Consider the following 20,879-nt stretch of genomic DNA (forward strand, 5'->3'; position numbering starts at 1 on the left):
TCTGTTCAATTGGTGGATGACATGAACCCAGTTTTGCCATGAATAAACCCCTGCTCTAAATAGTTGACAGGGACCAAAATTTTTAAAAATCGTCTGTTCCACTGGTGGGTGACAACCCATTTTTGTCGATGAAAAACCCCTGCTCTTAAATTTATAAAGTTCATCTTTATCTGATGCGCTCCCCCTCCTTTCATTCGATCCTTCCGCTTTAACAACTTGTCCCACATTTCCGCTCGATCACATTTCAGCCATTGACCTCCCTTGGATGTGGTATCCCTTTCTCACACTCCCTCTCCAACATGAAACCCTGATTCCCCGTTGACCGTGATCATCATGGTAGGTGCATAAAAGAATATAGAAAGTTGAAAGAGAAGATATCCGATCGGATCGTGAACGTCACCGGGACGTGCGATCAGGCAGAAGTTATGTAGAGTCAACAAAGCGGCAGCAGGGCCTCTCCTGTCTAACGTTTCCTAATCCAAAATACCGCTGTGACGCTTTTATTAATCATTCCAATAACAGGGCATCTTAAGAGTCCTGTATTGTTATTTATCGTCACTACCTCCCCGAGTCGGGAGTGGGTAATTGCCGTGCGCCCCTACCTTTACTTGGATGCTTCCACTTTAACAACTTGTCCAACTTTTCCGATCGATCACATTTCATTCATTGACCTCCTTTTTAATGTGGTATCTCTTTCTCAGGCTCCCTCTCTCGCATGGAACCCCAATTCCCGTTACCCATGATCACCATTGCAGGCGCATAAAAGAACATCGAAAGTTGATAGGGAAGATATCCAATTGGATCAAGGCCATCACAGGGATGTGCAATCAGGCAGAAGTTATCTAGAGTCAACAAAGCGGCAGCAGGGCCTCTCCTGTCTAATGTTTCCCAATGCAAATTACCGCTGTGCCATTCTCTGTAATCTTTTATTAATCATTCCAATAACAGGGCATCTTAAGAGTCCTGTATTATTATTTGTGGCGAAACCAACCTCGCCACGGTGTTTTGGAGGGGGCTGTTTACCAGCCTCCTGCCCTGGGATTATGGTCCCTTAAGTTATTGGGTTTTAAGGCACTTGGGACGGAGCCCTCTGTCCCTGGATTGCATCCTTTGCCTTACTTGCTTGGATGAAGCACATGGTGAGAACAATAGATAGCGGCCATTTTAGCTCACAGACACTGTTCTGACTTTCCAACACAGTGCTATCTTGCCTGTATTTGGTGCGCAGAGACATCATTCAGTAGTTTGAAACTACCAAACAGGGGACACATTTATTAGTGACTATTTTCGGTATAACTTGTATATTTTCAGTGTAACTGTATCTTCCAAACTACTGAACGGATGTGGGTGAATTTTGGACATGTGGTTCACCCAGATCCCCCGGTTCCGAGGATATATGGTTATGGGGTTATTGCATGTTTTGGGGTTCCTGTGATATGTTTTATAAAACTGTATTTCTCTGCCTTTGATAATTATATTCGCCCTTGTGTTCAAATAATCATCATCGGCAGAGGGGAGGATTTTGTGTGGGTGTGTTTCTATTGTCCCATTGTCCCATTGTGTGTTTAAATGGTGATGTCTGTCCTGTTGTCTCCACATGTGTATTGGCGATCTCCCCTTTGTCCTGAGAGATAAATGCATTGCCCTCGGTTGTCTCCCAGGCAGAGAGGAGGAAACCATGATGCATTGTGGGGATGTGTTGTATCTGTTCTGTATTTGCAGAACTGTAATAAAAACCAGGCTGGGTGTGCCAGCACATCAGAGAGCACTGCTTGACCCTCAACACGGAGCCTTGTCTCGTTATTGGGGGGATTCCCTGTATGCTGTTGGAGACTGATTGCCAGGAGTGTAAGCTGACTGAATGCTTTTCCTGTTCATCTGCTGACAGTTATTTGTGAGGTTCCGGTTTGGAGTGCTGTTTTGTGTCCAGTTCGGGAGGTTGGTGTTCTGCAGTAGCTGTGCCTGTCTCTCGGAAAGGGGCATATCGCCTAAACGGATGTTAACCCCTTGTCTGCTGAAACGGTCCGTTACATTGGTGGCAAGCAGCGGGATCGTTCCTACAGCCAGAAGGACAGCTACAGGAGACACCATTTCTGTGGATTCTACAATTTAAGGGCAACACATGTCTCAGTACAGTGACCCTAAAAGCACCAGGATGGAACCAGCAGTGGAGTACAGATACTCTGTGGAGGAATTTGACCATATGATGTGGTTGCGGCTGAACTTCTTCGGACCCAATCCAGCTGAGAAATACGTGAAGTACGTGAGGAGTCTAGTGTCTAAGACCCTACTATACCGGGCAGAAGGTGACGGTCAGCTTCCACGTTGGGTGGACCTCCATCGGAAGTTACGGTTGCGGGACAGTGGGAGCCCAGTCTCCATTCCCCAGCGGCAGTGTGAAGTGCAGGGAGGGGAGAGCAGCGGCCTCCCTCCCCAGCAGCAGGCTGAGTTACAGGGGGCAGAGGTAGTTGTTCCTGCCCCCCAGCAGCAGAATGATTTTTTGGGAATTGGGAGCCTAGTCTCCATTCCCCAGCCCGCAGTGTGAAGTGCAGGGAGGGGAGAGCAGCGGCCTCCCTCCCCAGCGGCAGGCTGAGTTACAGGGGGGAGAGGTAGTTGTTCCTGCCCCCCAGCAGCAGAGTGATATGCCGGGAAGGCAGTGTGAAGTGCAGGGAGAGGAGAGCAACGTCCTCCCTCCCCAGCGGCAGGCTGAGTTACAGGGGGCAGAGGTAGTTGTTCCTGCCCCCCAGCAGCAGCATGATTTTTTGGGAATTGGGAGCCCAGTCTCCATTCCCCAGCGGCAGGCGGAGTTACAGGGGGCAGAGACAGTCGGTCCTGTCCCCCAGCGGCAGAGTGTCCTACAGGGAATAGAGAGCCCAGTCTCCTTTCCCCAGCAGCAGGACACTGTATTGGGAGCGGAGGCGGTCGGTCGCCCTCCCCAGCGGCTGGAAGTATGTATGGGAGAGGAGCACGTTACCCCCTCTTCCCAGCGGCAGATTAACGCACCAGGGGGAGACAGTAAGCCCCACAACAGTGCAGATGGGACCGTGGTCTCTGCACTTACAGCACAGGGGGTAGGGACAGTCGGTCCTGTCCCCCAGCAACAGGGCTGTTTAGCCAAAGGGGAGACAGTCGGTTTCCCCCTCCAACAACCAGACTCCAACCAGGCTTCTTCCGTGGTAACGCTGGCACCAGGGCAGAGTACCGCTGATCCCTGCCCACAAAGCAACCTCCACTCCAAGCCAGGGAGCAACTCAGAGACCGAGAGTACCAGCTACAAATATAACCTTGGTGGATTCACTGGACAGAGACAGGCTACGAAATTCAGCAGGTCCAGTATTGGGTTGTGGGTGGGCTGCCAGACTAACTCAGGTACCGACCGGCGTGAGGTCAGGTATCTGGTTAGTCTTGAAATTTATAGTACAGGTCGGCTCACCCCAGATTCCAGCTGGTAAGGTGCTCCACCCTGATGTCGTACCCCGATCACCAGAAGTATTGCAATAATAATTAATAGGGTGGGCACTCTAATATCTGGGTCACAGAGTAGGCAATGCGGCAGTGTTTAGTTGACGATAATTTGTTTTATTAACACCAAAACAGAACAGATCAATGTCTGCTAAAACATACAATTGATAAGATTAATAAAATAAAAAAATAAAAATAAATATACTTGATAAAATATTGTGGTGTATCCACTGATAATAATATAGTATGGCCTGGATGTAGATATAATAGCCGTAGATTCTGATTTGTGCAAGCTATATTAGCAAGTATATTTATTCTCTGGGACAACCATCTGCAGTCTCCTTTCTCTCCACATAATCAAATAAATATGAAATATAAATAAGTGGCCAGTGAATAAAGTATAAGAAAACAAAAATTAAGTGATAAATATGCAAATCTTATATTAAAGTGCAATAAACTACAAGTGTTCAAATTTGTTACAATAATGTGCAAGCGTGCAAATTATGCAAAGTATCTGTGGAGATTTATCTTCGAGCTCAATCTTCCTAGATGTAGCAGAAACTTGTGTCAGAAAAATATTTTTTTCTTGTATCAGAAAAAATTCCTGAGGGTCAGCTTGTTATTCTAACAACTGATCCAACATATACTCCGTTGTACAAAATATCAATCCGGCAAATCTCTAGTAAATGTTGCTATAGAGTAGTGTATTGGTCCGGCAAACCTCTAGTTGATACCGCTATAGAGCACAGCGGCTTTAGTTGTTGCAATGTGTTAGTACAGTCCCGCTATAGAGCACAGCATTGGTAGTTGGTACAATATCTCAGTCCAACAAGTCTCAAATTAGTATCGCTATGATGTGCAGCAGCGATAGTAAGTTGGTTGAGCAGTGGAGCTATTGAACAATGTTATATGCACACATGATGTCAGTAATTTTGTTACTCACGTGCGGGCTTTCTGCCCTCTTCACCGCGGCGTCCCACGTAATGGAGATTCTGGGTAAAGCGTATCACTAAGACCCCAGATAGCTTCCGGCCTGGCTGTTTTAAATGTAAGTTCCTCTGGTATGTTACCGTGTTGTTTTGCCGGGTCCGGCTGTGAGTAACAGTGCTGGTGGTAATCGTTCAGCTCCGCTGCAGGTTCACCTCAGTAGCTTTAATTAGAATGCTGCTCCACCTTTTTAGTGCGGTCACATGCATGGATGTCTGTTCAGTATCAATAAAGTTTTTGGAATCCTGGAAAGCGCTTTCTCCTGTCCGGTATCGAATGGCAAACTGTTGCGGTTAGTAGTCAGGTCCAATTGGTCCACGCCACGCCCTTTGAAACGCGTCTGGCGTGGACCAATTGGACCTGACTACTAACCGCAACAGTTTGCCATTCGATACCGGACAGGAGAAAGCGCTTTCCAGGATTCCAAAAACTTTATTGATACTGAACAGACATCCATGCATGTGACCGCACTAAAAAGGTGGAGCAGCATTCTAATTAAAGCTACTGAGGTGAACCTGCAGCGGAGCTGAACGATTACCACCAGCACTGTTACTCACAGCCGGACCCGGCAAAACAACACGGTAACATACCAGAGGAACTTACATTTAAAACAGCCAGGCCAGAAGCTATCTGGGGTCTTAGTGATACGCTTTACCCAGAATCTCCATTACGTGGGACGCCGCGGTGAAGAGGGCAGAAAGCCCGCACGTGAGTAACAAAATTACTGACATCATGTGTGCATATAACATTGTTCAATAGCTCCACTGCTCAACCAACTTACTATCGCTGCTGCACATCATAGCGATACTAATTTGAGACTTGTTGGACTGAGATATTGTACCAACTACCAATGCTGTGCTCTATAGCGGGACTGTACTGACACATTGCAACAACTATCGCCGCTGTGCTCTATAGCGGTATCAACTAGAGGTTTGCCGGACCAATACACTACTCTATAGCAGTATTTACTAGAGATTTGCCGGATTTACATTTTGTACAACGGAGTATATGTTGGATCAGTTGTTAGAATAACAAGCTGACCCTCAGGAATTTTTTCTGATACAAAAAAAATATATTTTTCTGACACAAGTTTCTGCTACATCTAGGAAGATTGAGCTCGAAGATAAATCTCCACAGATACTTTGCATAATTTGCACGCTTGCACATTATTGTAACAAATTTGAACACTTGTAGTTTATTGCACTTTAATATAAGATTTGCATATTTATCACTTAATTTTTGTTTTCTTATACTTTATTCACTGGCCAATTTATATTTCATATTTATTTGATTATGTGGAGAGAAAGGAGACTGCAGATGGTTGTCCCAGAGAATAAATATACTTGCTAATATAGCTTGCACAAATCAGAATCTACGGCTATTATATCTACATCCAGGCCATACTATATTATTATCAGTGGATACACCACAATATTTTATCAAGTATATTTATTTTTATTTTTTTATTTTATTAATCTTATCAATTGTATGTTTTAGCAGACATTGATCTGTTCTGTTTTGGTGTTAATAAAACAAATTATCGTCAACTAAACACTGCCGCATTGCCTACTCTGTGACCCAGATATTAGAGTGCCCACCCTATTAATTATTATTGCAATACATCTGGTTAGTCTTCCCTGGGGAGTGAGATGTGTGGCGAAACCAACCTCGCCACGGTGTTTTGGAGGGGGCTGTTTACCAGCCTCCTGCCCTGGGATTATGGTCCCTTAAGTTATTGGGTCTTAAGGCACTTGGGACGGAGCCCTCTGTCCCCTTGCCATGCTGAGAACCGTGACGTGGTGCATGTTGGGCTCCGATATCTCCATGACTGGAACATATTGGCAAAAGTCTCAGCTTTTAATACCTTTACTTATGTCTTGCCAGCATAGTCAGTGTTATATCTGTTTGGTGCATTCTCTCTGTGTGTTCTATATGATTGCTACATTCTGTGTAGTTTGCTCTTGTGGTGCATGTGGACCGCGCCGATATCCTCCATTGTATGCATATTTTGCTGGGGTTAGTCGATTACTGCGGTCCACATGCGGTCGGGCTGCTCCCCTAACAAAAGACACGCTACAGTGTCATGGGCTGAGCAGCTCCTTCAGAATTGCCACAATTTTTTTGTTTTTCATTTTTCTGCCTTGCTAGATTTGAGTGTGTTTGCCTTTACTTGGCACTCTAACACTTTTTTGCACCTGGTAACCTCCATCACATGGTCTGGTGTGGGTGTGGCTCACGGCCTGGCTTCATCCACATTGTACAACCGCAGTATTCATGCTGGGCAATTGTGGGGAGCTTGGCTGTGAGCTGAATTATATCATCCCCAGACCGTGTTCACACCATAGTCAGAGCAGTGGTTAGGACCTCTTGCCATGCTGAGAACCGTGACGTGGTGCATGTTGGGCTCCGATATCTCCATGACTGGAACATATTGGCAAAAGTCTCAGCTTTTAATACCTTTACTTATGTCTTGCCAGCATAGTCAGTGTTATATCTGTTTGGTGCATTCTCTCTGTGTGCCCTGGATTGCATCCTTTGCCTTACTTGCTTGGATGAAGCACATGGTGAGAACAATAGATAGCGGCCATTTTAGCTCACAGACACTGTTCTGACTTTCTAACACGGTGCTATCTTGCCTGTATTTGGTGCACAGAGACATCATTCAGTAGTTTGAAACTACCAAACAGGGGACACATTTATTAGTGACTATTTTCGGTATAACTTGTATATTTTCAGTGTAACTGTATTTTCCAAACTACTGAACGGATGTGGGTGAATTTTGGACATGTGGTTCACTCAGATCCCCCGGTTCCGAGGATATATTGGTTATGGGGTTATTGCATGTTTTGGGGTTCCTGTGATATGTTTTATAAAACTGTATTTCTCTGCCTTTGATAATTATATTCGCCCTTGTGTTCAAATAATCATCATCGGCAGAGGGGAGGATTTTGTGTGGGTGTGTTTCTATTGTCCCATTGTCCCATTGTGTGTTTAAATGGTGATGTCTGTCCTGTTGTCTCCACATGTGTATTGGCGATCTCCCCTTTGTCCTGAGAGATAAATGCATTGCCCTCGGTTGTCTCCCAGGCAGAGAGGAGGAAACCATGATGCATTGTGGGGATGTGTTGTATCTGTTCTGTATTTGCAAAACTGTAATAAAAACCAGGCTGGGTGTGCCAGCACATCAGAGAGCACTGCTTGACCCTCAACATGGAGCCTTGTCTCGTTATTGGGGGGATTCCCTATATTCTGTTGGAGACTGATTGCCAGGAGTGTAAGCTGACTGAATGCTTTTCCTGTTCATCTGCTGACAGTTATTTGCGAGGTTCCGGTTTGGAGTGCTGTTTTGTGTCCAGTTCGGGAGGTTGGTGTTCTGCAGTAGCTGTGCCTGTTTCTCGGAAAGGGGCATATCGCCTAAACGGATTTTAACCCCTTGTCTGCTGAAACGGTGCCGTTACATTATTTATCATCACTACCTCCCCGAATCGGGAGTGGCTAATTGCCGCTCGCCCCTCCTTTACTTGGATGCCTTTGCTTCAATAATTTGTCCCACATTTTTGCTCGATCACCTTTCATTTCATCCATTGACCTCCCTTGCATGTGGTATCCCTTTCTCACGCTCCCTCTCCGGCATGGAACCCTGATTCCCAGTTACCTATGATCACCATGGTAAATGCATATAAGAACATCAAAAGTTGATAGGGAAGATATCCAATTGGATCAAGTCCGTCACGGGGACGTGCAACATGGTGGAGCAGTATGTGCACACACCTACACATACTGACTGATGGGTCTGCCCCCTTCAACTTCTGGGACTCTAAATTGGGCACATGGCCTGAGCTTGCCCTTTACCCTTGGAGGTGGACAAGCTCACGTTCATTAAAATGAACCAGGCAGGCATCCCACAGGACTTGTCCATACCTTCAGTGGCGTAGCGTGGGTTGCCAGCACCCGGGGCAAGCCATGTAGTCCTATGTAACACCACAGATAACACAGTGATAACTCTCCGAGTACAGATAATGTAGTAGATGGGTGTGAGGCCGCAGAATTCAGAACACGCAAAGTGTGACCTGAAGTCTGGGGCCAGGATACGGCAGGGTGGGCCAAATTCTATATGCACCCCCCAACCCTACCGTGAAACAGATATGTGGATGGACATAACATACATTGCTACAAAATATACAGTATAATACAGCACCACATACCTCATCCATCCAGTGACATCTCCTGTGATGTAGACTTTCCTCAACGTCTTCATTCGGAGATAGGACCGCCATGATACCTTCTTTCAGCTGCGCCTCTACAGAGTTTCACAGAAAGCATTTTTAGATTCCTCACTTTACTATCATCCTCCCCTCCTTGTACCTCAACACTGTTATCCTGCTGCCCCCCAATACTGTGGTAGAGCCAGACAGATAGGAGGACCAGAGTTTAGGCACACTCATATACACTAATATTACAGAGGGGCCATTATATATTATAATACAGAAGGGCCATTATATATTATTATAATACAGAGGGGGCTATTATATATTATAATAATACAGAGGGGCTATTATATATTATAATAATACAGAGGGGGCTATTATATAGTATAATAATACAGAGGGGGCTATTATATAGTATAATAATACAGAGGGGCCATTATATATTATAATAATACAGAGGGGGCTATTATATATACTAATAATACAGAGGGGGCTATTATATATACTAATAATACAGAGGGGGCTATTATATATACTAATAATACAGAGGGGGCTATTATATATACTAATAATACAGAGGCAGGCATTATATATTCTAATCCGTGTGGAGGGGGCACAGAGGAGGCAAAACCACTGTGTAGGGATGAGCAAATTTCATGTTATAAAATTTATTTGTGCTTTGTTTGGTGGTAGAAGCAGAATTGCATTATGGATTCCGTTACCACGGACCATAACGCAATTCTATGACGTAGAAAGCATAACGAAATGCCTTTAGAGGCATTCCGTTATTCCTTCCGTCATAATAGAAGTCTATGGGCTGCATAACAGATCTGTCCCATTTCCGTTATGCAGGAGAGGACTCCCCTGCATAACGGAAATGGGACGGATCCGTTATGCAGCCCATAGACTTTTATTATGAGGCATTCCGTTATGCATTCTTCGTCATAGAATTGCGTTATGGTCCGTGGTAACGGAATCCATAACGCAATTCTGCTTTTACCACCAAACGACGTGTAAACGAATTTCAAAATCTGAAATTCGTTCATCTTTACCACTGTGTGGAGGGGGCACAGAGGAGACAAAACCCACAGTGTGGAGAGCGCACAGACAAGGCAAAACCACCTTATGGAGTTAAAATACCTAATGTAAGGGGATGTACTGTATGGTGAGCAATGTAACTGTGGGTGACTTTATAAAAGCTTCTAGCAGCTCTCACACCCCTCATATACTCCACTACAAACTACATAAAAATAGAGCCCCCAAACCCCTCACGAGAAATCACTGACCACAGCATACTGTAAGTGCCTGCACTCTCCCTGCTCTGGACGCTGCTCTGCTTCTCCTTACAGCCCTTTTCCTGAATCTGGCACAGTCTGTAAGGGGCGAGAGGAAGCGGTCACATGATCTAATGATGTCATGCCCTCAAAGAAGCCAATACATTCTAGACCTGTCCTGAAGCCTATGAGGCAGAATTGAAATGCCTGCTTCCCTCCTTTAAAAAATGCCTGCTGCCGGGCGCCCCATGCAACTGCCATGTATACTGGCCCAGGGGCGGACTGACCGGTCGGGCACTTCGGACATGGTCCGAGGGCCCGGCCGGGATGGGGGCCCGCTCACTGTATTTACTCATTCATATATGAACAACTTGAAATCCCCTGCGATCCTCTCCCTCCCCCCTGTGCTGCCTCCACCTCCGCCAATAAGAAGAGAGATGGGAGGAAGGGAGGGGCTGTGGCCACTGTGCCACCAATGAAGATAACTGACGTGTTAATACAAATGCATGAGGCGGGTGCCGGAATCAAAAAGCCGGCACCCGACCTCTATGACAGGGAGCGGCACCTGAGGGGTTAACTGCCGCTGATCGCAGCCCCCTGTCATAGAGGTCGGGTGCCGGCTATTTGATTCCGGCACCCGCCTCCTGCATTTGTATTAACATTGGTGGCGCAAGTGCACCCCCCCAACACCCCAGTATAATAAACATTGAGTGCAGCCCCACCCAGTATAATAAACATTAAGTGCGCCCCCCCCCCCCCAGTATAATAAACATTGAGTGTGCCCCCACCAGTATAATAAACATTGGTGGCGCAGTGGGAAGTGCCAATGAGGGTTAAAAAATAAAAAAAAAATTAACTCACCTCCTCCAATTGATCGCGCAGCTGCTGGTCTCCTGTTCTTTCTTCAGGACCTGTGGTGACATCACTGAGCTAATCACATGGTCCATTACCATGGTGATGGATCATATGATGTACCATGTGATGACCACAGTGATGTCACCACAGGTCCTTTGACAGGTCCTAAAGAAAGAACAGGAGACCGGCATCTACGCGATCAATTGGAGGAGGTGAGTTAATTTTTATTTTTTTAACCCCTTATTGGCACTGCCCACTGCACCACCAATGTTTATTATACTGGGGGGGGGGCACACTCAATGTTTATTATACTGGGGGGGGCACACACTCAATGTTTATTATACTGGGGGGGCGCACTCAATGTTTATTATACTGGGGGGCGCACTCAATGTTTATCCCCCCTTCCAAATTTTACATATAAAAAATATATACAATAAATAAACATATTACATAGCGCTGCGTACGAAAAGTCCAAACTATTAGATTATTAAAAAATATCTCCTATGCGGTGAGCATTCGCCATTTTTTAGTCACCTTGTCACCCCAAAAAATAGGATAGGACTGTTCTATTATGGGCCGAACGTTTCATAAAATGCAAAATGCACGCGGCTTTTTTGGGTGTTTTTTTTTTTTTTTTTGCGTGGTATTGAGTATCGCAATACTTTTTTATGGTGACGAAAGCAAATCAAAATTTTGGTATTGAGACAACCCTACGCCGATCTGATCGGCGTAGGGTTGTCACGATACCAAAATTTTCATTCGGTTTCGATTTGGCGACTAAAAAGTTAATTTGGCTCCTAAATTTTTCAGTTCAGGAGCCAATGGCTACTAGGTATTTTTTTAGTCTGGAGCCCTGAGAGGATCGCAGAGGATTTCAAGTTGTTCACATATGAATATTAGTATTACAGTGAGCGGGGCCCGGTGTAATAGAATACAGTGACTGCACCAGGCCCCGCTGCCATTACAACACTGATAGATACCGGCCCCCAGTCCCTGTATTGGGGATCATTCACTCACAGGGACACTGTTATGGGGGGATCTGTGGATGACACATATATAGCATAAGGTGCTATATATGTGTCACCCACAGATCCCCCCACAACAGTGTCATCCACAGAGCCCCCATAACAGTGCCATCCACAGAGCCCCCATAACAGTGCCATCCACAGAGCCCCATAACAGTGCCACCCACAGAGCCCCCATAACAGTGCCATCCACAGAGCCCCCATAACAGTGCCATCCACAGAGCCCCCATAACAGTGCCATCCACAGAGCCCCCATAACAGTGCCATCCACAGAGCCCCCACAACAGTGCCATCCACAGAGCCCCCACAACAGTGCCATCCACAGAGCCCCCATAACAGTGCCATCCACAGAGCCCCCATAACAGTGCCATCCACAGAGCCCCCATAACAGTGCCATCCACAGAGCCCCCATAACAGTGCCATCCACAGAGCCCCCATAACAGTGCCATCCACAGAGCCCCCATAACAGTGCCATCCACAGAGCCCCCATAACAGTGCCAACCACAGAGCCCCCCATAACAGTGCCATTCACAGAGCCCCCCATAACAGTGCCATCCACAGAACCCCACAACAGTGCCATCCACAGATCCCCTCCATAAGTGCCATCCACAGATCCCCCCCATAACAGTGCATCATCCACAGATCCCCCCCATAACAGTGCCATCCACAGATCCCCCCCATAACAGTGTCATCCACAGAGCCCCCATAACACCTTTTGGTTCAAAATATTTTCCCCACCCCTCTTGTAATTGTTCTGCTACTTGTGGGCTGCGCAGGAATGAGTTCAGTCACTTCGGTGGGCAATCCTGTCCTGCAGCGCGTGATCCCGCAAGACCTGCCGCTGTAGGTCACGGGTCTCATGGGATTGTGCACCGAAGTGACTGAACTCATGCCCATGTAGCCCGCAATTAGCGGATCAGTGGAATAAGTACAAGGTGGGTGGGGGGATGATCTGTGGGGTTGCCCAGACGGCTAGGCCCTTTACAGTAGATATTAACCCCTTTCAGCAGTCCCCCATTCACTGAAGGGGGGACTACTGAAAGGGATTAATAACTACTGTGAAGGGACTCCCCCCTTTCACAGTAGTTATGCCCAGATATGTGCTCCCTTCACAGTAGTTATGCCCAGATATGTGCACCCTTCACAGTAGTTATTCTAGATATGTGCCCCCTTCACAGTAGTTATGCCCAAATCTGTGCCCCCTTCACAGTAGTTATGCCCAGATATGTGCCCCCTTCACAGTAGTTATGCCCACACTGCTTCTAACAGAGGCTCACTAATGGACGCTGAGATTAGATCACCCCATACGAAAGCATTGAGTCAATGCTTTCCTATGGGGAAAAATTTGACCCTGGAGGTCATCATGCAGGGTGTGAGGACGTCCAGCGTCAGATACCGGACCAAAGGTCTGTTTTAATCCAGGAAGCCCTCATGTGGCTGCCGGTAATTTCCCTATCCACATTTGTTTGCAGAGCACTTGCCATGCTCTTAACCACATTTTGCTGCCCCTTTCAGCCCTCTAGCCCTTTCCATGACTTTTTTAAAACCCTTTTTGGTGCTCCAAAGTTCGGGTCCCCATTGACTTCAATTGGGTTCGGGGTCAAGTTCAGGTCCCGAACTTGAACTTTTTTGCGAAGCTCGGCCAAATCCAAACATCCAGGTGTCCGCTCAACTCTAGTCATTACACTAATGATGTTGCTAAATGTATGTTTTGTTTTTTTTTAAACATTGGTAGTGTTTCATAATTGGTACTTAGCAAATGTGGTGCCTATATTAATTGGATCCTACCTCAAGTTTTTTTTTTTTTGCCTTCCTCTGGATCAACTTGCAGGATAACAGGCTGATATGGAAGGTCAGTTGTCTTTTTTCAGCCTTATAAACTATATTAAGTTTTTTTTTTTTCTGTCCTTGTCTTCTCCCCCACTACTGAGATCACAGCCAGCTGATCTCCTGAACTCCTCATATCTTGGGCTGGGTAAAACCAAGATATATGTGCATAGTCTTGTTTGATAGCTGGCAGAATTGCATTATCTTCTTTTAATCAGGATATGTAGCTGTTTGGCTACATTCACATGACATTGGAACAAAAAAACACCCTAAAAAACAGACTCACTGTCATTTTTTCATGGTCATTCTGCATCCATGTATGCATCCATTTTCTGACTGTTTGTCCATTTTCAATGGCCATTTAACTGCCATGAAAAAATTATTAATTTCATAGCTTTTTTTATTATTATTCCTTTATTCCACCCCCTGCAGTGCCATCAATACACTCCCTCAGTGCCCTCAGAATGGCCCTCCTGTTTTGTCTCCAATGTCTATAATGTCCCCTATAATAGCCACAGTATATAAAAAGCAGTGCCCCTATATATTAAATGACTCTCAATAGTGCCACTCTGTAAATAAAGTAACACAGTAGCTCCCACCTGTATATAAAAATAATATCCCCCCCCAATAGTGTTCCCCAGTATAAAACACTCACCTCATCTGCTTGCATGTGCTGACTCTCACTCTGCCCTGAAGGGAAATGGAAGAACCTGACATACCCAGCATCATGACCAGGGGTGTTTCTAGGGTCTCAAAAGATCTGGGGGCCAAGCCCCAATGCATATGGCCCAATTCTCTTAGTCGACCAACCCCTAAGCCCGCTTTAGCTATACAGGTATACAGCAGCACATACCTCTCACATCCAGTTTCTTCCAGGTGACGTCTCTACTGATGTAGATCTTCTCTGTCATCATCTTCTCCAGTCCGTCAGGACAACATCCCTACAGAGTGTGACGCACAGACATCTTAGCTTCCTAATTTTTCTTTACCCCCAAATACTATCCTGAAGAAAAATTTGTGCCTCCATAGTAATAGTGCTCCTCATAGTCCCACCAATAGTAATTCCCTTCTAGAATGCCCTCATTAGTAATACTGCATCCTACAGTGCCCCAACTGTGATAATGCTCCCCAAGAGTGCCCTCATTATTTGAAGAGCCCTCTAGTATTAATAATGCCCTTACAGAGCGCCTAGCAGAAATAAGCCCCCCCTTTTGTTCCCCAAGTGGTAATAAAGCTATCTACTGACCCCTCAGTAGTAGTAAGACCCCCACAGTCCTCTTAGTAGTAATAATGCAGATCTATAAGTCCATCTTATAGAGCCCCCAGTAGTTATAAGAACATTTAATGTCTCCTGGATTTAAAATGCCCCCACAGTGCCCCCAGTATTTATAATGTCCCCTACTGTTATAATGCTCACCCTAAAGTGCCCCAGCATTTATATCGCCCCTACTGTTATAATGCTCGCCCTGAAGCCCTCCCATTATTTATAATGCCCCCTGCAGTGCCCCCTGTAGTTATATTCCTCTGTATACTGTCCTCTAAAATTATAATTCCTCAGCCCCTCAACCATACAGTCCCATATAAATAACATTATTTCCCTTCTCCGCCATAGAGTGCCATGTAAATACCATCACACCGTCTCTCCAGCCCCCTCCAATATACAGTCTCATGTAAATGACATCCCTTTCTATCTACAGCCCCCTCTAAAATACAGTCCTATGTAAATAACATCACACCATTTCTCCTGCCCCACTCCAATATACAGTCCCACGTAAATAACATTACCCCCTCCCCAGCCGCCTTCAACACAGTCCCATGTAAATAACATCACTCCCTCAATATTCAGTCCCATGTAAATAACATCACTTCCTCCCCCAGTCACTTTTAACATACAGTCCCGTGTAAAAAAATCACCCCCTTCCCAGCCACCTACAACATGCAGTCCCATGTAAATCACGTTACCTCCCTCAACATTCAGTCCCATGTAAATTATATTACTCCCTCCCACAGCCACCTTTAACATATAGTCCCATGTAAATAACATCACCCTGCCCCAGCCACCTCCAACATGCATTACCATGTAAATAACATCACTCCCTCAACTTTCAGCTCCATGTAAATAACATCACTCCACCTCGCTGTCCTATGTAAATAACGTCCTTACCTTTAGCCCTAACATACAGTCCCAGTTAAAAAACTACAATTCCCAACATTGCTCTTCCTCTCACACTGAGTAATCTACCCCTTCACTTACCTCTCATCATGTAGCAGACCTCACCACAGCTTCTTCCCAGGACTTCTCTTCACTGCTAAGCCATCCTCTCCTGCACTGGTCACATTATGGTGACATCATCGCAGATCCTTTTCAGCTACTGCATTTAGCACTGATCATTAGTGATGAGCGGCAGGTCCCATATTCAAATTAGCGATATTTCACAAATATTCACTAGAATATTCTTTTCATATTCGCAAATATTCGTATTCAAGATTATTTTCGAGATTGCGATTAATCTAAAATGTAAAAATTGCATAATGCGAAGTTGATTAAAAAAAATAATATATAGCAGTAAATATAGTGTCATATATTCATTTTAAGAATATTTGTCATATTCTAAAACAAGAATATATAGGAATATAGCGAATATTCGAGAAAATACAAACAAAGCAATTAAGCTGAGCTAATATAGTGCAATACAAAAAAAAATTGAGTGTCAATTTTTTCCAAATCTGAAGTTCAGAATAGAATAATAAATAAGGGTATCATTTTTTTTTAGAGCACTATATTAGCTAAATTGCAGTCTGTATTTGTATTTAGCGAATATTCGCTATATTGCTATATATTCTTGTTTTAGAATATGCCAAATATTCTAAAAAACGAATATATAGCAATATAGCAAATATTCGTAAAATACACATATAGACTACAATTTAGCTAATATAGTGCTATAATCTTTTTTGTTGTAATTTTTCTTCAAATCTTAAGTTCATAAGAGAAAAATAATTACGACTATGAAAAAAGTTTATAGCAGCATTAGCTAAATTGCAGTCAATATGTGTATTTTACGAATATTCAATATATTGCTATATATTCTTTTTTTAGAATATGACTAGAGTTACAGTTCGGGTTCGTACCGAACTTTAGGTTTTTCGGCAACCGGACCCAAACCTGAACATTTACGTAAAAGTTTGTGTTCGGTGTTCGGCGCTTTCGTGGCGCTTTTTGAAAGGCTGCACAGCAGCCAATCAACAAGCATCATACTACTTGCCCCAAAAGGCCATCACAGCCATGCCTACTATTGGCACGGGTGTGATTGGCCAACTGCAGCATGCGACCCAGCCTCTATTTAAGCTGGAGTCACGTAGCGCTGCCTGTCACTCTGCTCGGATTAGTGTAGGGATAGATCAGGGAGAAATCTTATGAAGAACTGCTTCTTTACTCAGCGATCTACAGCAAATGGGTTTTGTGGGTGCAGTGCACAATTGTTTTAAGTCTGCCCTGAGCCAACTACTACTGAAAACAAACTTTTTTTCCTTCAATTAGTCACTATCAATACATAATCGGCAGCCATTTTATGCAACAATAGTGCACCAGCAAAGGATATCTGCATGTCTGCAAGTCTAGAAATACTGCTTTGAGACACTGGGGTTAAAAAAAAATACCTTTTTCATATAGTGCACATCTAGGATTAGACATGCATAACTGAGTGTCACATCTAAGCCAGAAATACAGCTTTTTACTTACTGGGGTGAAAAAAAAAAAAAAAAACATAAGTAAGTGTCACATTTAGGCCAGAAATATGGCTTTTTGGTTACTGGGGTTATAAAAACCATCTGATATACTGCACATCTGGGATTAAACATGCATAAGCGAGTGTCACATTTAGGCCACAAATAAAGCTTTTTAGTTACTGAGGTTATAAAAACCCTTCCATATAATGCACATCTGGGATTAGAGGTGCATAAGTGAGTGTCACATTTAGGCCAGAAATACAGCTTTTCGGTTACAGGGGTTATAAAACCCTTCTAATATACTGCACATCTGGGATTAGAGATGCATAAGTGAGTGTCACATTTAGGCCAGAAATACGGCTTTTTGGTTACTGGGGTTATAAAACCCCTCTGATATACTGCACATCTAGGATTAGACGTGCATAAGTGAGTATCACATTTAGGCCAGAAATATAACTTTTTGCCTACGGGGGTGAAAAAAACCCCATCTGTTTCATATAGTCCACATCTAGGATTAGACATGCATAAGTAAGTGTCACATTTATATTTTGCTTACTAGGGTGAAAAAAACGCTCTGATATACTGCATATCTGGGATTAGACATGCATAAGTGACTGTGAAATTTAGGCCACAAAAACAGCTTTCTCATACTGGGGCATACTGGGGTGAAAAAAAGAAAACATACTGGGGCATACTGGGGTGAAAAAAAGAAAACAACTGTTTCATATAGTGCACATCTAGGATTAGACGTCCATAAGTCAGTGTCACATTTAGGCCAGAAATACAGCTTTTTGCTTACAGAAGGTGAAAAAAAAAAAAAAAAAAACATCTGTTTCATATAGTGTACATCTGGGATTAGGTATTCATGCATAAATTAGTGTCACATTTAGACCACAAATGCGGCTTTTTAGTTACTGGGGTTATAAAAACCCTCTGATATACTGCACATCTGGGATTAGACTTGCATAAGTGACTGTAGAATGTATGCCACAAATACAACTTTCTCATACTATGGCATACTGGGGTGAAAAATAAATAAAAAAAACAACTGTTTCATATAGCGCACATCTAGGATTAGACGTGCATAAGTTAGTGTCACATTTAGGCCAGAAATACAGCTTTTTGCTTACTGGGGTATAAAAAAAAACAGTGTTTCATGTAGTGCACATCTGAGAATAGACATGAATAAGTGAGTGTCACATTTAGGCCACAAATACGGCTTTTTGATTACTGGGGTTATAAAAACCCTCTGATATACTGCACATCTGGGATTAGATATGCATAAGTGACTGTGAAATTTAGGCCACAAATACAGCTTTTTGGTTACTGGGGTTATAAAAACCATCTGATATACTGCACATTTGAGATTAGACATGAATAAGTGAGTGTCACATTTAGGCCACAAATACAGCTTTTTGGTTACTGGGGTTATAAAAACCCTCTGATATACTGCACATCTGAGATTAGACATGAATAAGTGAGTGTCACATTTAGGCCACAAATATGGCTTTTTGGTTACTGGGGTTATAACAACCCTCTGATATACTGCACATCTGGGATTAGATATGCATGAGTGTCAGATTTAGGCCAGAAATACGGCTTTTTGGTTAATGGGGTTATAAAAACCCTCTGATATACTGCACATCTGGGATTAGATATGCATAAGTGACTGTGAAATTTAGGCCACAAATACAGCTTTTTGGTTACTGGGGTTATAAAAACCATCTGATATACTGCACATCTGAGATTAGACATGAATAAGTGAGTGTCACATTTAGGCCACAAATACAGCTTTTTGGTTACTGGGGTTATAAAAACCCTCTGATATACTGCACATCTGAGATTAGACATGAATAAGTGAGTGTCACATTTAGGCCACAAATATGGCTTTTTGGTTACTGGGGTTATAACAACCCTCTGATATACTGCACATCTGGGATTAGATATGTATAAGTGACTGTGAAATTTAGGCCACAAATACAGCTTTCTCATACTGGGGTGATAAAAAAGAACATCTGTTTCATATAGTGCACATCAAGGATTAGACGTGCATGTCACATTTAGGCTAGAATTACAGCTTTATGCTTACTGGGGTGAAAAAAAAAAATCATATGTTTCATATAGTGCACATCTAGGATTAGACATGCATAAGTGAGAGTGTCACATTTAGGCCAGAAATACGGCTTTTTTGGTTACAGGGGTTATAAAACCCTCTGATATACTGCACAACTGAGATTAGACATGCAAAAGTGACTGTGAAATTTAGGCCAAAAATACAGCTTTCTCATAATGGTGCATACTAGGGTAAACAAACATCTGTTTCATATAGTGCACATCTAGGATTAGACGTGCATAAGTTAGTGTCACATTTAGGCCAGAAATACGGCTTTTTGCTTACTTAGGATGAAAAAAAAAACATATGTTTCATATAGTGCATATCTAGGATTAGACGTGCATAAGTGAGTGTCACATTTAGGCCAGAAATACGGCTTTTTGGTTATTGGGGTTATAAAAACCCTCTGATATACTGCACATCTGAAATTAGACATGTATAAATGAGTGTAGCATTTAGGCCACAAATACGGCTTTTTGGTTACTGGGGTTATAAAACCCTCTGATATACTGCACAACTGAGATTAGACATGCAAAAGTGACTGTGAAATTTAGGCCAAAAATACAGCTTTCTCATAATGGTGCATACTAGGGTAAACAAACATCTGTTTCATATAGTGCACATCTAGGATTAGACGTGCATAAGTTAGTGTCACATTTAGGCCAGAAATACGGCTTTTTGCTTACTTAGGATGAAAAAAAAAACATATGTTTCATATAGTGCATATCTAGGATTAGACGTGCATAAGTGAGTGTCACATTTAGGCCAGAAATACGGCTTTTTGGTTATTGGGGTTATAAAAACCCTCTGATATACTGCACATCTGAAATTAGACATGTATAAATGAGTGTAACATTTAGGCCACAAATACGGCTTTTTGGTTACTGGGGTTATAAAAACCCTCTAATATACTGCACATCTGGGATTAGACATGCATAAGTGAGTGTCACATTTAGGCCAAAAATACAGCTTTTTGGTTCTGGGGTTATAAAACCCTTCTGATATACTGCACAACTGGGATTAGACATGCATAAGTGAGTGTCACATTTAGGCCAGAAATGCGGCTTTTTGGTTACTGAGGTCATAAAAACCCTCTGATATACTGCACATCTGGGAAATAGACATACATAAGTGAGTGTCACATTTTGGCCACAAATACGGCTTTTTGGTTACTTGGGTTATAAAAAACCCTCTGTTATACTGGACATCTGAGATTAGACATGCATGAGTGTCAGATTTAGGCCAGAAATACGGCTTTTTGGTTAATGGGGTTATAAAAACCCTCTGATATACTGCATATCTGGGATTAGACGTGCATAAGTGAGTGTCACATTTAGGTCAGAAATACGGCTTTTTGGTTACTGGGGTTATAAAAACCCTCTGATATACTTCACATCTG

The sequence above is a fragment of the Bufo gargarizans genome, chromosome 2, assembly GCF_014858855.1.
Source record: "Bufo gargarizans isolate SCDJY-AF-19 chromosome 2, ASM1485885v1, whole genome shotgun sequence".
NCBI lineage: Eukaryota > Metazoa > Chordata > Amphibia > Anura > Bufonidae > Bufo > Bufo gargarizans.